We start from the raw sequence: 14,234 nt of genomic DNA, 5'->3' as shown, positions 1-14,234 counted from the left end.
GCCATCTTATGGATAGAAATAATTCTATTACCTCTCTCTGTGTGTGTTTATTTTTAATGTTCTTTTAGGCTATGTAGGTGTGCAGTAGCCAACCTTGTAGGCATTCTAGGGGTTTCTTTTAAAGTAACTTAACTGTAATTGTAGTGAGTGCTTTTGAGTAACGGTAAAGTAATCAATTCTTTTCAGAACAATTGCAATCGTAATGGTAATTTATTCCTTTTTGGGGCCATGTATTTGTAATTTATTCCTTTTTAAAAGCAATCTTCCAAGCTCTGCACTGAAGCCAGCATAACCGCCAGTGTGTCTCTACCCTCAGTCACCACTCAGCCGAGGCAACAGTTTCTTGCTTTCTGTCCCATCTCACTGGCTGCTGCTATGTTGTCAAAGACCTGATCCAAGACCTGATCTATATTACACAGGGTGAAGCTGTAGATGGAGAAGACAGAATTCTGACTGTACCATTTCAGCCTGCAGATGGGAGGCTTATATTTTTGACTGCTCATCCCTGCATGTGATAAAACTGGAACATTAGAAAAAAAAGGTTTACCACAGCCCTCTCCCCTGGTATACCAGTTTTACTACATTCAAGGAGCATTTTACTTGAAGAAGCACTAAAAATATGACACCCCCATTTGCAGTCTGAAGTTCAGAACTCTGCCCTCTCATTCTGTGTAACATTTGAATCAGCTTTCCTTCCCCATTTATGTTTTTTTATACAGTATGGGAACTCCCTGTGGTTCAGCTCCTTCCTGTGCAATGAAGGTCATGTGGGCCCCTGGTCCACATGAGAGATGTCAATGTTATGGATTCTGCCCACACCAGCATTGCCAATGAAAGGCCCTTTTTAAGGGAAAGGAACTGGGGGCAATCGCCCTGGCCTCTCACATGGAGAGGTAGGGAGAGCAGGCGTGCCCGTGCACCTACTTGGCCCTGGTTACACCATCATCAGTGCCGTGGCCTGTGGCTTCTTCTATCCCATGCTGCCCGACGACGACAACAAGCTGATGACAACTGGCTGACCAAGGTCTACATCTACCCGGTCTATTTGCTCCAACCACATAAACTGCCAGGGAGTCGTTTGGCCAGCCCGAGAGGAACTTATGGTAGCACCCACCACCCCGGAAGAGCTGCAAGATTACAAGGCCTGGGAGCTACCACTGCAGAGTCAGAAGGCCCCCGGGCCAGACCAGTTGGTTGGCCTGCCGGTTGTCGCTGCCTGGTTTTTACTTTACCAGCAGTGGAGGCGGCAGCAGCAGCGTCCTGGGCCAGGGCATGCAGACGGAGACCCCCAGCGCTAAGCTGCACTACTCCTGTACTGAGCCACAGGCTGTCACCGTTTCGGACTGGTGCACCGCCCCTTGAAATAGCTGTAAGTTCAGGCGAGATGGAATGCCCTTCCTGAATATTTTTTTCTTAATTAATGTTATTTGCTATTTAATTTAATTTTTTGTATAATGTATTGCTTTATTGCTGTATTGCTTTATTGCTGTATTGCCTTGTTGATGTATTTTTATATTTGTGTTTACTTTTTCTGTAAGCTGCCTTGAGGGCCGTCTGGCCAAAATGCGGGGTATAAATAAACATTAACATAACAACATAACATAACATATCAACATTAGCAAAGCTTCATTTTTTCCAACTCTCCTCCCCCCGCCCCCACCAATCCCATTACCTTGAATTCCATAAACCTAATGGAGGAAAATCAAAAAATGAACCACACTATGGGGTGATTGTGCTCTTTTGCCGTGAATCATGAGCAGTTTATGCCACACAGGCAGCACCAACAACAGCAACCCAGCCCAACTATAGTCAGATCTACCAGGCTGCCCTGCAGGTAGGGATAGATGAGTCTGTCAAATTCAGTTTCTCTCACTGTTTTTGATTTTTTCCAATCTTAAATTCAATTCTCCACCTATCCACATCAGTTTGCAATTTTTAAAAGTCCTCGTGAAAATTCATCAGCATTTTAGTATGGATTTTTCCTAATATACATTCTTGTATGCAATTTTGCATAATAGACCCATTTTAGCAAAGCAATTTCCCCTAATATAATGCACCTTTGTGTGTAATTTTCACTAATATATTCATTTTGTACACATTAGTTGGCAAGAGAACTGCATTGCAAAATTCAGAAAAGTGGGAATTGTGAAACATAGCTATTTTCGCATATTGTTTCAAGCAAGAATTAGGTAGGTGTGAACTGAACTGAATATCTACCCCATCCCTACCTCCAGCCTCTCAGCTACCATCACTGACAGATTCTGATTGGCTGGTAGACTCACAAAAGAGGAGAGGAGAGGAGAGATGGAAAGGAATAAAACAGTTCTAAATTAGACCCAGTTTTCTCAATTTGAACCGGTGTCTCTCTTCTGTTTGTTTCAATTGGAAAAGAGAAAGAACATTCTCCACCGCTACTCTCACCATAGAGTATTCACCAATGTTTCCACAATGTAAGAAATCATCCTAGAACATAGGGACTTGTTTCCTGACAAGTCATATGAAGTTAATATTATGATATGTTTTATATTGTTTTAAATTGTTTTTTAAAAGATGTATTTTTAAATTGTATATGTTTTTAGTTACTGTAAACTGCCCAGAGAGCTTCGGCTATGGGGCGGTATACAAGTATAATAAATAAATAAATAAATAAATAAATAAATAAATAAATAAGCTTAAAATCTAAAACATGGCATTTATTTTAAAAATATGACGCCCTGAATGGGAATGATTCCAAGTGACAAAAACTGTTATCTTATGCTTTTGTATTGGAATGTTTTGTTATTAATATTGAAATATCATGTTATTAATTTGATATGTTTTAATTGATTGATAGCTTGTTTTATGATGACTTTAAATGTGATAATGTTTAGGGCAGCCTTTCCCAACTAGTGGGCCACCAGATGTTGTTGGACCACAATCCCCATCTTTCCTAACCATTGGCAATGCTGGCTGAGGCTGATGGGAGTTGTGGTCCAACAACAGCTGGTGGCCCACTACTTGGGAAAGGCTGGTTTAGGTAATCAGTTAGAGTTATTGTTGGATTGTTATGCTTTTGAATTGATTGCTATTGATGTCTACATTTGCATTTTTGTAAGCCACTTTGAGCATATTTGTATGGAAAAGTGGCATATAAATTCAAGTAATAAATAAATAAATAAAGGCAGTGTTCTCAGAAAATATACTATATTATATTCTTAACAGGGCTGGTGTACTATGTTTTTTCTTGTTCTTAGTTGTTTTAATATCCATCATTCCATATAAAGTTTTGTTGACGTTCATAATGCTTTTTGTATGAATCTTAAATATAATCGTCTTCTGCAATAGTGCTGTCAAATTCCCAGTTCTAGGGATTTGCTTCCACTCTGTACAAGCTTCTAAATGCCATAGAATGTGACTCGAAGCACAAGGCATGTGCATACACAGAGACAAAGAAAAGCATGGGCATCTTGTAGCAGTGAGCACTATGCACTCAAATTACAAGGTGTGTTATAGAAGCACACACTATGTGCCTGAATTACAATGGGCCCATGTAGAATTTCTTGGTCCCCACCAAGAGAAATCTTCTGGATACAGCCCTGTATACACTGAAAGTGAAGCAAATATAAAATTTTAACATACTGCTATTGATGTCATTTATTATTATTATTATTATTATTATTATTATTATTAATAATAATAATAATAATAATAATAATAATAATTTATATCCCACCCCCCTCCTCCCAGGAGCTCAGGGCAGAAACAAAAACACTAAAAACATCTTGAAAACATCTTAAAAACAAACATCTTTTAAAATATCTTAAAAACATATTTAAAAATAAATCTTGAAAACATCTTTTTTTAAAAAAAATGCCTAAAAACATTTCCACCACAGATGCAGACTGGGATAAGGTCTCTATTTAAAAGGATTGTTGAAGACGAAGGTTTTCAATAGGTGTCAAAAAGATAACAGAGATGGGGCCTGTCTAATATTTAAGGGGAGTGAATTACAAAGGGTAGGTGCCGCTACACTAAAGGTCTGTTTCCTATGTTGTGCAGAATGAATCTCCAGATGAGATGGTATCTGTAGGAGGCTCTCATCTGCAGAGCACAGTGACAGAGTATATAAGGGACAAGACTATCTTTCAGATATCCTGGTTCCAAGCTGTAAGGGCTTTATACAACAAAGCTAGCACTTTGAACTTAGTCCGGAAGCTAATGGGCAGCCAGTGCAATTCTTTCAGCTGTGGGGTAATGTGTTGGCGATATTTTGCCCCAGTAAGCAGTTGCACTGCTACATTTTGCACCAGCTGCAGCTTTCTGATCAGCCTCAAGAGTAACCTCACATCAAGCACATTATAGTAATCCAGCTTGGAGGTTACCAGCACATGGACAACAGTGGTCAGGCTATCCTAGTCCAGAAACGGACGCAGCTGTCTTACCAGCTAAAGCTGGTAAAAGGCACTCCTAGCCACTGAGGTCACCTGGACCTCTAGTGACAAAGATGGATCCAGGAGCACCCCCAGACTATGAACCATGCTGTTTCAGAGGGAGTACAACCCCATCCAAAACAGGCAATTGACTAATTTTCTGGGCTTGGGAACCACCTACCTACAGTGCCTCCATCTAGCTAGGATTCAGAGTCAGTTTATTGCCCCTCAGCCACCCCACCACTGAGTTCAGGCACCAGTCCAGGGCTTCCATAGCCTTTCCTGATTCAAATGTTACAGAGAAATAGACCATGAGCGTACTGCTGACACCTCACTCAAATCTCCTGATGACGGCTCCCAAGGGCTTTACATAGATGTTAAACAACATTGGGGACAAGGTGGTACCCTGCAGCACCCCATAACACAACTGCCAGTGGGCTGAAAGATAATTACCCAATGCTATTCTCTGAAAATAACCCTGGAGATAGGATCAGAACCAGTGTAAAATGGTGCCGCCAATACCCATCTCACAAAGTCAGCTCAGAAGGATACCACGATCAATTATATGAGAAACCTCTGAGAGATCAAGTAAGAATGATAGGTTGCACTCCCCCTGTCCTTCTCCCAATAAATGCCATCCATCAGGTTGACCAAGGCAAATTCAGTCCCATAACCAGGCTGAACCCAGATTGAAATGGGTCAGGATAATCTGTGTCATCTATATATATGATTATATGTTTGTTTAGCTTTTTTCTCCACAAAAGGGAGGAAATGACATTGAAGCACAATGCAGTGAGGAGGTAGAAGTAGGGTCATATAAACCAGCGCTTGGAAAAGTTACTTTTTTGAACTACAACTCCCATCAGCCCCAGCCAGCATGGCCACTGGATTGGGCTGATGGGAGTTATAGTTCAAAAAAGTAACTTTTCCAAGCTCTGAAATAAACATTCTGCCTCTGGGCCTGTCTTTAGAGGTCCTGGTCAAAATTTATTGAATACAACTCAGAACTATATGGATACTTGTCAGCAGCAGCAAAACTATTATGGTTGTCATGATGAAAATGTCCCAAACTTTGACTTATTTCTATTTTTTCCTTGGTGTGTGTATATATATATATATATATATATATATATATTGACCTATGCTGTGTTGCCCCAGGGGAGGGGTGGGAGGGATTGACACGTTTTCTGGGTTCTGCATTTATTGATTATTGTATTGTGTCTCCTATTGTCAGCCTGGATACCCAGCTGGGGTTTATTTTTATTTCTTACTTTTTATTTGTTGTTTATAAATAAAAACTTATAAAGGGGGGGCTGGTCAAGGACTGTGGAGAAGGGACATCACATAAGACCCCTCCTATGTACTCAGGAGTTCTGACATTAACTTCATGGAGCTGTACTGCAGAAACTGCCGTGCCTTATTAACATGTTCAAATGACAAATTTCATCCAAGCTGACAATGAATACATATGGCTTAAATTCCAGAGGGGTAGCCACGTTAGTCTCTATGGCTCCTTGAAGGCTAGGAAATTTGATATGGCATTCGCTTTTGTGGACATGCATCCCAGCCTTATTCTCTTTGAACAAAAGGGGTGAGCTATAATAGTAGATTTATAGTTGGATCTATGCCAACTCCCTTGTGTAACTAAACTCCTCCAGTGGCATAACAGCAATGTGGAAACCATGTGCCCTATATCCCAGAGGCAGTATGTCTCTGAGTATCAGTTACTGGGAATTGCAGGGGAGAAGAGTGCTCTTGTGTTCAGGCCCTGCTTTTGGGCTTCCCATAGGCATCTAACTGGCTGCTGTAAGAAAAGGAGGCTGAATAGGGTTGCCAGGTTCCTGGGCTGAGACTGATCCTGTATCTTTAGGAGAAGAGAAAGTCAGCCAAGTGCAGGTGTTCTTGCAACATTGTAATGGGAAAAACCACAAGGTGGAATCCTCCCTTCCCCCTGCACAACTTTTAAAGATATATTTAATGAAGCATTCAGTTCATTTTTAAAGCCACAACACAAGCAATTTTGAACTGCTAAAAGTGTTAATTTGAAACTGATCCATCACCATATAAAAATGTCCCAAAATAAAGGATTGAACAGAGACCAGATATTACATTTTAAATGTTAAGTTAGCCATGTAGAAGAGAAGGTTACTCAGAAGAGGCTGAAGTATTACTTTATAGTTAAAGCTTCTATAGTTTTAGGAATGAAATATGCTATAGACTATGGCTGTCTACTATGGGGTACTTAATTATGATCAGAATCATAACCTTATTCTTTCAGCAGGATAGTGATAATTATTATGGCAAAATCTTAATAGTCCTAAAAACAACTTTACTTATAAGTGCAGATTATAAGAAATGGCTCAACAACTGGATATATGCAAGAATCAGGAAGAGAAACAAATAAACACACTACTCCAACAGCAAACTTTTTTGTTCTTCAAATGGCAAGCAATGGTAAAATCACTCAGTACAAAGGGCTTTTCTGCTTTGCCTCTATATCCCAAAAAGATTATTGAATCCTGAACTGATGGCAAATTAAAGAGCACACCCAAGTGGCTTTTAATTGTTCCATCAGTAATTTTAAAACCCTTCATCTTAGAAGATTTGCTTTGTTTCATGTTCCTCAGCAATCAAGTTTTCCTTGCAAGATTCATAATGGCCTTTCTTGTCAACACCTGATCCAGGATCATCAAAATACACCTGAGGCAAATAAGGAGATGACAAACCCAAGTTATGGTGTTAACTTTCCTCACACCTTCTTTTGCTATCAACAGCACAATTATGCCTCCCTGGGAACACTTCAACCAAAGCCTAGAAAGTCAGGGAGTTAATGATTTTAAACAGGAATCAGATTAGTGCTATCTCTGAGTATCATGCCCCAAGTTCTCATAAAGCAAGAAAGTGTGGGTTCAAAACATATAGGAGAAATGTCACTAACTCTCAGACTGTGATCCTCGGGGTGGGGAAATCCCTTGAGGTGAAGACAGCCAAGCACTCTAAAATCTAGTGCAAATCTTCATTCCTGCACTAGCAAAATCTTCACGCAGTGTTCGGTTTCACATGAAATTTGCAGAATTTTTCCATATTAATGAGAAAGCTAGCTTTTATACCTTCTCCCTGACACAGTTTAACAATTTTCACAGGGGAGGAATTTGAAATGATTTAGCTTCCTGTGCAAAAGTGAAGTGAACAATTCTCTAAGTAAGGGTTTTACCAGGTTACGAATGTCCTTATGAATTTACTTTCATATCCACGTTTTTGGAGTAAGGCGGGCATGATGGGACATTCTTTGTCATTGTACTGGCCATTGTTACCTTATGCCAAGCTGTGTGCATCATATTCCTCGGCAATTAAGAATGAAGGAATACAGGCAGCTGTCATATACTGAATCAGACCATTGGTCCATCTAGCTCATTACTGCCTACACTAACTGGCAGCAGCTCTCCACACCTTAGGCAGCAGTCTCTCCCAGCCCTACCTGGAGATGCTGAGATTAAACCTGTGCCTATCTACAACTGAGCTATGGCCTTCTCCTACTCCCTACTCTTCTTTTTCTCTTTTCTTCTCTGTTTGTGCCAGGGAGAGTCGGAGAAAAAGAGCATGATATTGGTTCTTAAGCAGTAGCAGTCATTTGCTACACATCTCCATCCCTAAAAATGCCTTATATCCACTTATTGCTTATACTACAAATACATGCTGCTTGAGTCAGACTATTGTTTCATCTACCCCAATACTGTCACCTTTGGCAGCAACATCCGATGTCCCATTGGGAGCTCTTTCCCAGCTCTGCAAACTTGAGATCTCCAACTAAGACGCCACATAGGACCTTCTATATGCAATGCATGTGTTCTATTGAACTAAGGGCCACTACCCACATCTGGGCAGGAATTATATGGTAACCATTTAGAGAAGCGCCTTGCATGTGAGCCAGTGGTGATGTAGTGGTCAGAGTGTTGGATTAGTTCCCCACGTTTCCTAAGTTCTATTTTTTGTAGACCAGGGGTTGCCAATCTTTTTGGACTGGAGGGCACATTTCAGATTTTGAGAGTGCTGGAGGCACTAATCACAAAATGGCTGCCATGGGGATGTAACATAACACAAAATTAGAAAGTAGGCACAGTGAAGTTTTTCTCATAATGGTATTTCCATATTAGAAAAGGCTTGACCTGTTTAATTTGCTACACAGCTGTTAAAGGCACAATAACCCTTTTTCCCCAATGCCAACCCTAAAGGCTGCCATTCTGTACCCACGTACCTGGAATTGAGCCCCATAAAACACAAAAATAATTATTTCTGAGTAGACATGTATACTATTGTACTGTAAGTTAACAATACAGTGGATTCTTAATGAGTCCCTGGTCTTTAGCTCCTGCAAAGCAGGATACATGCCTAATCTTCTTTGCAAAGTTCTCACATTTGCCTTTTGTGGTATACAAGTATAATTAAATAAATAAATAAATAAGATTCATCCATACTTATTGTATAGTAGTACTTGCAGGAAACAGCTTTTTAGGAGTACCTGATCTCAGACAAACCTACCACAGGATACAAAGAGGGTTATTGTGCCTTTAACAGTTGTGTGGCAAGCAGAAATGCCACCCTGGGCTCCTACTGGAAGAAAAGGCAGGATATAAATCAATCAAACAAACAAACAAATAAAATCCTGATTGCTAGGAAGTGCAAGCTACAGAGATTCAAAAGAACAGAAAATGAGACAGAAGCAGGAAAGAGAAGTACACTAACATGGAGCTTGTTAGAACCCCAGGGATTCCTGTCACCTGGTGTCCAAACAACCAGCCAGGCTGGCTCATTTCAGATAAATTGCTTAGAAGCATACTTGCACATTTTGCTCTATAACTCTTTCGAGAAGGGCTATAGATTTACTTTTAAAAAGAAAAAAAGCTCAGATTCTGGGCTACCTGCTGGGGGTGCTACTGGAGACCTTTGAAGACACCATGGCATCCACAGGTGATCAGCTGACAACGCCTGTTGTAGACCTGTAGAAACACTGTTAGATAGCACTAAGTACTAAGCATAGTAATAATAGGAAAACCAGCTGATTTTTTAAGCAAAATCAGCTGATTGGCTTGGATTTTTAAGGAAATCTTAAAACAGATGCCACCACCACCCTCCCCCACCCCCGGTAAGGCCAATTGAAAAGTAGCCACGTCCCAAGCCTGGATCACATACTGAGCTAGGACTGAAGGAACTGCACCTATTGCAAATGAATGTCTGTGTCTTGACTGACATATATGCAGGACTTGACATTACCACTACCTCAGCAGTTTTTGTGGTTTCTTTCTCCAGATAGCTCCTTTGTCTAAAAAGAAACAACACATTTCCTGCAAGCACAGGGAAACAAAAACCTGGAGTAATTTTAGTACATTAATACCCTGTTTAAAACTTTCACTAACATGTGTTTTGGCTAGCTTCAACTTTAAGAAAAAGGTATGTGAAGGGGTGTGTGAGATGGGCTGCAAACAAACAGGTTTGTGTAGGCTGTAAGTGTGAATGATCTGAAATCCAATTAACACTCATCTATTTTTGTTTGCATTGTTGGGCCTAGGCTAGGGATGGGCAAGAAATTCAATTCAGTTTGTATTTAAAGCTAAATCTATCAAATTTGCACATTTCAAAACAATATGAGAACCAAAACACATCCATCCTTCGAAATTCACACTTATTTGAATTTTGCAACACAGTTTGCCAACAATCTTTGCAAAAATGCATACGTTAGGGGAAAGTGTACATAAAAATAAATATCAGTTAAAAATAACTCACAAAAATGCATTATGTGACAAGAAAGTGCTTGCAAAGCTGCCTACAAGAATGTATTTATTGGGAGAAATTTGCACTAAAATGCTGGAGAATTTTCATGAGGATTTTTAAAAAATTGCAGATTAATGCAGAAATGTGGAGAACTGAATTTAAGATTGGAAAAATGAGAAACTGAGAGGACTGAAATTGGCAGATCTTTCCATCCCTAGTCTAGGTGGATTAGCACAGCATTGCCTTTAGACTGGCCTAGGCTAGCCTAGGTCAGATGTAGCCATTATAGGTAACTGCTAATCATATTGTTGAGGTCAGTCTAAGGTAAGGTTCTGGAAGAGATTTATCATGATTTTTAAAGAAGCAGTGATAAGTTGCATGGATAATTATTTACAACAAACGAAACATCAAACAACTAGCAATTATTAACTTATTAATCAGCAGTTATTTCTATTTCAGCTAACAGTCTTTCTTCTCACACTCCCTCCCTCTCCTTTCCAATCAAATCTCATTGCTCCTCAGCTGAACTTAAGAGCCCTCTAACTGCCTAGGATGCTGCTGTCACTTCTCATTCTCCAGTCTGGCACATGACACAAGCACTCCATGCAAACTAGATAAGCCACTTATTGAAGGAAAATGGTAACATGGCTTGAAGGTCAATGGCGAATCTGATTTTTGGAGTGGAGGGGGATTCCTTTCCAACTCCAAATGTAGGGTTTGCTCCGCCTCTGAGTGGATTCAAGACCAAATAAAGGGCAATAGAAGGACTGTATTAGGGAGTTATTTTCAAATAGTGCTCCATGGAACCTTTTTCAGGGGCTTCTAAATGAGCAGATCAGTTATGGCAGACACTTTCCCCTGAAATATACCTTGCCACATATAACTATGATATTTCCCAGTTACTGCATAGCCACAGGGGATTATAGTGGATCTTGTAATATGTGCTGTTACAAATGTTATAAAATAACACCACAAGATGCCAATATGTGAAACAAACAAAATAAACACTGTGCAATGCTTACTACGAACTGAGTGCTGCCCTATGTTTTAATTTTCATTTGGTGTCCTCCAGAACTGCTCCCTTCCATACACTTACAGACCACTTTGGTTCCCGCTATTATCATTGTTCTATATACTAGTAGCAAACTTGTCCTAGTGTGTATTCTTATGTTGGCAAAATAAACCACACACACACACGAAGGAAGTATCGGGAGGCTTGGGGAACCCCAAGGTTTTCAGAAGTACAAAAAAAATAGGAGGGAAAAACCCTAAGGAAGAGGAACCCGCAAAACAGCACAAGAGACCAAGCATGCTAATTTGGCACAGAATGGTGACTAACTGTTGTGCGGGAAGATAGAAAACCAAGAGAAGGATGGAATGGAATATCCTGGACGAGCATGTAGCTGGCTGGCTGAAACCAGGAATGCCCCACACTGCAATATTTTGCTGCTGGTCTCCTTTGTAGGTGCTAAGATATACCCTCAGTTCACACTGGAGAAGGGGAAGGTCCAGTAGATTTGGCCCAGCACCCAGCTTGTGAACTAAGTGTGTACCCCAGAAGTTGCCCTCTTTACATGTAGGGCTTCCACAGCATAGAGTCACACAGGGCTTCTTTAACAGACAAGGAAAAGATTAATAGAAGGTTGAAAGTGTGAAAACCCATTGGTACAAGGCATCCCATTATAAGAGCCAATGAGCTCAGCACCCAGAAGTATGTCTTCCCAAGGAGCACCTGCAGACCACCCAAGTGTAAGGAACATCCAATGTATAATGCTAAATTCCACATACCTGCAATTTAAGGCTGGATACGTGACAAGCAATTTGTGGAATTTAGGACTGGATGCATGAAAACCAGAAGCAACAGTCACTCCTTGCCTTCACTTTACTCCCTCCCTGTACTTTCAAGAACTTTTTTTGATGACTAAGATTGTAAAGTTAGCCCAACTGAAGAATGAATAAATGCAACACACTGGTAAATGTAAACACACCTCCCTTTGTGGTTAGAAAAGTGATTGCTCAGTGCATCTTTCATGTTTGAATAAGACAGAGAAATGCTGCACAGAACTGCACACAAGACAAGCAGTCTAGGGACATTGAGAATGATACTTCTGTTAAGCCTTCCAAATCCAAACCCATGATAAGGTTCGCATGTAGTCCTAAAACCATTTGTGGTGGGGGAAAGAGGGACTCACGGAAGATAATAAAGCTGAATAAATGTTAACATTTAGCTGCAGGGCTCCTTGATGGTGGGGTATCTGGACTCAAGGTACTTTAACGAATAAAAAAGAACTGCACATATCATACAGCACCATCTTTAAATGAGGCATGTATAGTTTTATTGTTAAATGCCATGGTAGCTGCAATGTGTAGAACTGATAATGCAAAGTAAGAGACAACGGTCGTATGAAATAGTTTCCAGTTTTGCGCATAAACAGGTATGATACATGGATGAACCATTCAGAAATGAACCCTGATTCTTTCTTTCATGTGTGTGATTGACTTCATGTACCCAAGCCAGAGATACCTTGTGGGCTTCCCAAAATGGATCCCTTTTTATTTAACTGGAAATGATAATTTGGAATGTGCTCGAGGTTGCATGCATGTAGCAGCTACTTCCACTAGAGTGAATGAGGAAGCCCACATGCACAATATTCCTATGCACCCTTTGTAGGTGTTGGACTGTGACCTGGGAGACCAGGGTTCAAATCCCCACATATCCATGAAGCTCACTGGGTGACCTTGGGCCAGTCACTGCCTCTCAGCCTCATGAAAACCCTAGTCATAGGGTCGCCATAAGTCAGAAGCGACTTGAAAGCAGTACAGTACAGTGCACATTATTATTATTATTTATTAGACTTTTATACCGCCCGACTAGCAATAGCTCTCTGGGCAGTGAACACAAGAAATACAATAAAATACACAGTATGATACAACAAGGACATATAAAAAAAACAATCTAAAATCAATTACAACAAATTTAAAATTAAGTTAGCTTAAATTAAAATTAAATTAAGATTAAAATTAACTGTCTATGAACTGGCTATAGATGTTCAGTAAACAAGCCATTTCATGGTGTACACAGATAGTCAACATACATACAGAGGAGGAGCCAAGGGGGGGGACTTACACAACATCCAACTCCTGTTTGGAGTGCTCCTGCAGGACCCGATCCAGGCCAGAGTTACACCAAGAAAAAGACATATATAATCCCCTGTGTGAAGTAGAAAGATCTTCACTTGTCTTAATCATTAATCACCTAAGGAGAAAAACAATAGACTGCAGTGAGTTGATAAGGGCCATAGCTATATATTTCATAATGAAGAACAGCTGGAGCAATATACTAACTACCATCTTTCGCCGGAGTGTCCCTGGGCTGTTGTGCAGTCTCCGCCACCGCGGCTCTGCGCCCTGGATTTCGGCGTGACTACTGTGGGCTTGGGCGCTCCGTTGTCGTTGCCGATACGACTGTATGACCCGGAGCACCGTCATCACTGTGCGGCCGTCGTGGACCCGGACGCCGCCTTCCTGCTGTTGCTGCAGTTTCGAGTGCTGGGCGCTTGCCGCTGCTGCTGCTGCGACCTTCCGCCCGAGTTGCCATCGCCGTTGCTGTGACTGCTGCGGATCTGGGTGCTGTTTTACTGCTGCTTCGTCCCGACACCCTTGAACTGTCCTGGGATCGTCGTCGTCGCTGCTAATCGTTGTTGCTGTCGCCTGGACCTTGCAGCCTTTGTGATCCCTGCCATTGATGCTGCTGTTTGGTTGGGGGGCATCGTCGCTCCATTGCTCCTGAGCCCCTGCCGTTGCGACTGCCGCGGTTGCGACCCGCTGGCTGCTGGGACATTGCTGCTGCTGCTGTGCTGTTTGGATGTATGAGTGGTTGTATGAATGAGTGTGTGATTGTGTATAAAATATGAGCTTTGTTATTTATTTTATTTTTATTATGTGCCTGGGCGAGAGGATAGTGTGCTGGGAGGGAGGACCAAAGGGGGCCCCAATCAGTGCAGTGATGGGTAATGGGAGGTATGGCGCTGTGAGGAAGACATGCCAGTTAAGGGG

General features: G+C 41.1%; 1 long non-coding RNA gene across 1 annotated transcript in view; it reads right to left on the bottom strand.

Moving 5' to 3' along the window:
* The window catches only part of LOC133378311 (uncharacterized), a 48,522-nt gene extending 39,101 nt beyond the window's left edge, over positions 1-9,421 (bottom strand). The window contains exon 1 of the long non-coding RNA XR_009760947.1: positions 9,329-9,421. This is a non-coding gene — a long non-coding RNA (uncharacterized LOC133378311). The remainder of the gene's footprint in view (positions 1-9,328) is intronic.
* Positions 9,422-14,234: the final 4,813 nt, after the last annotated feature.

The sequence above is a fragment of the Rhineura floridana genome, chromosome 2 (assembly GCF_030035675.1).
Source record: "Rhineura floridana isolate rRhiFlo1 chromosome 2, rRhiFlo1.hap2, whole genome shotgun sequence".
NCBI lineage: Eukaryota > Metazoa > Chordata > Lepidosauria > Squamata > Rhineuridae > Rhineura > Rhineura floridana.
This window is presented reverse-complemented; position numbering and strand designations above follow the sequence as displayed.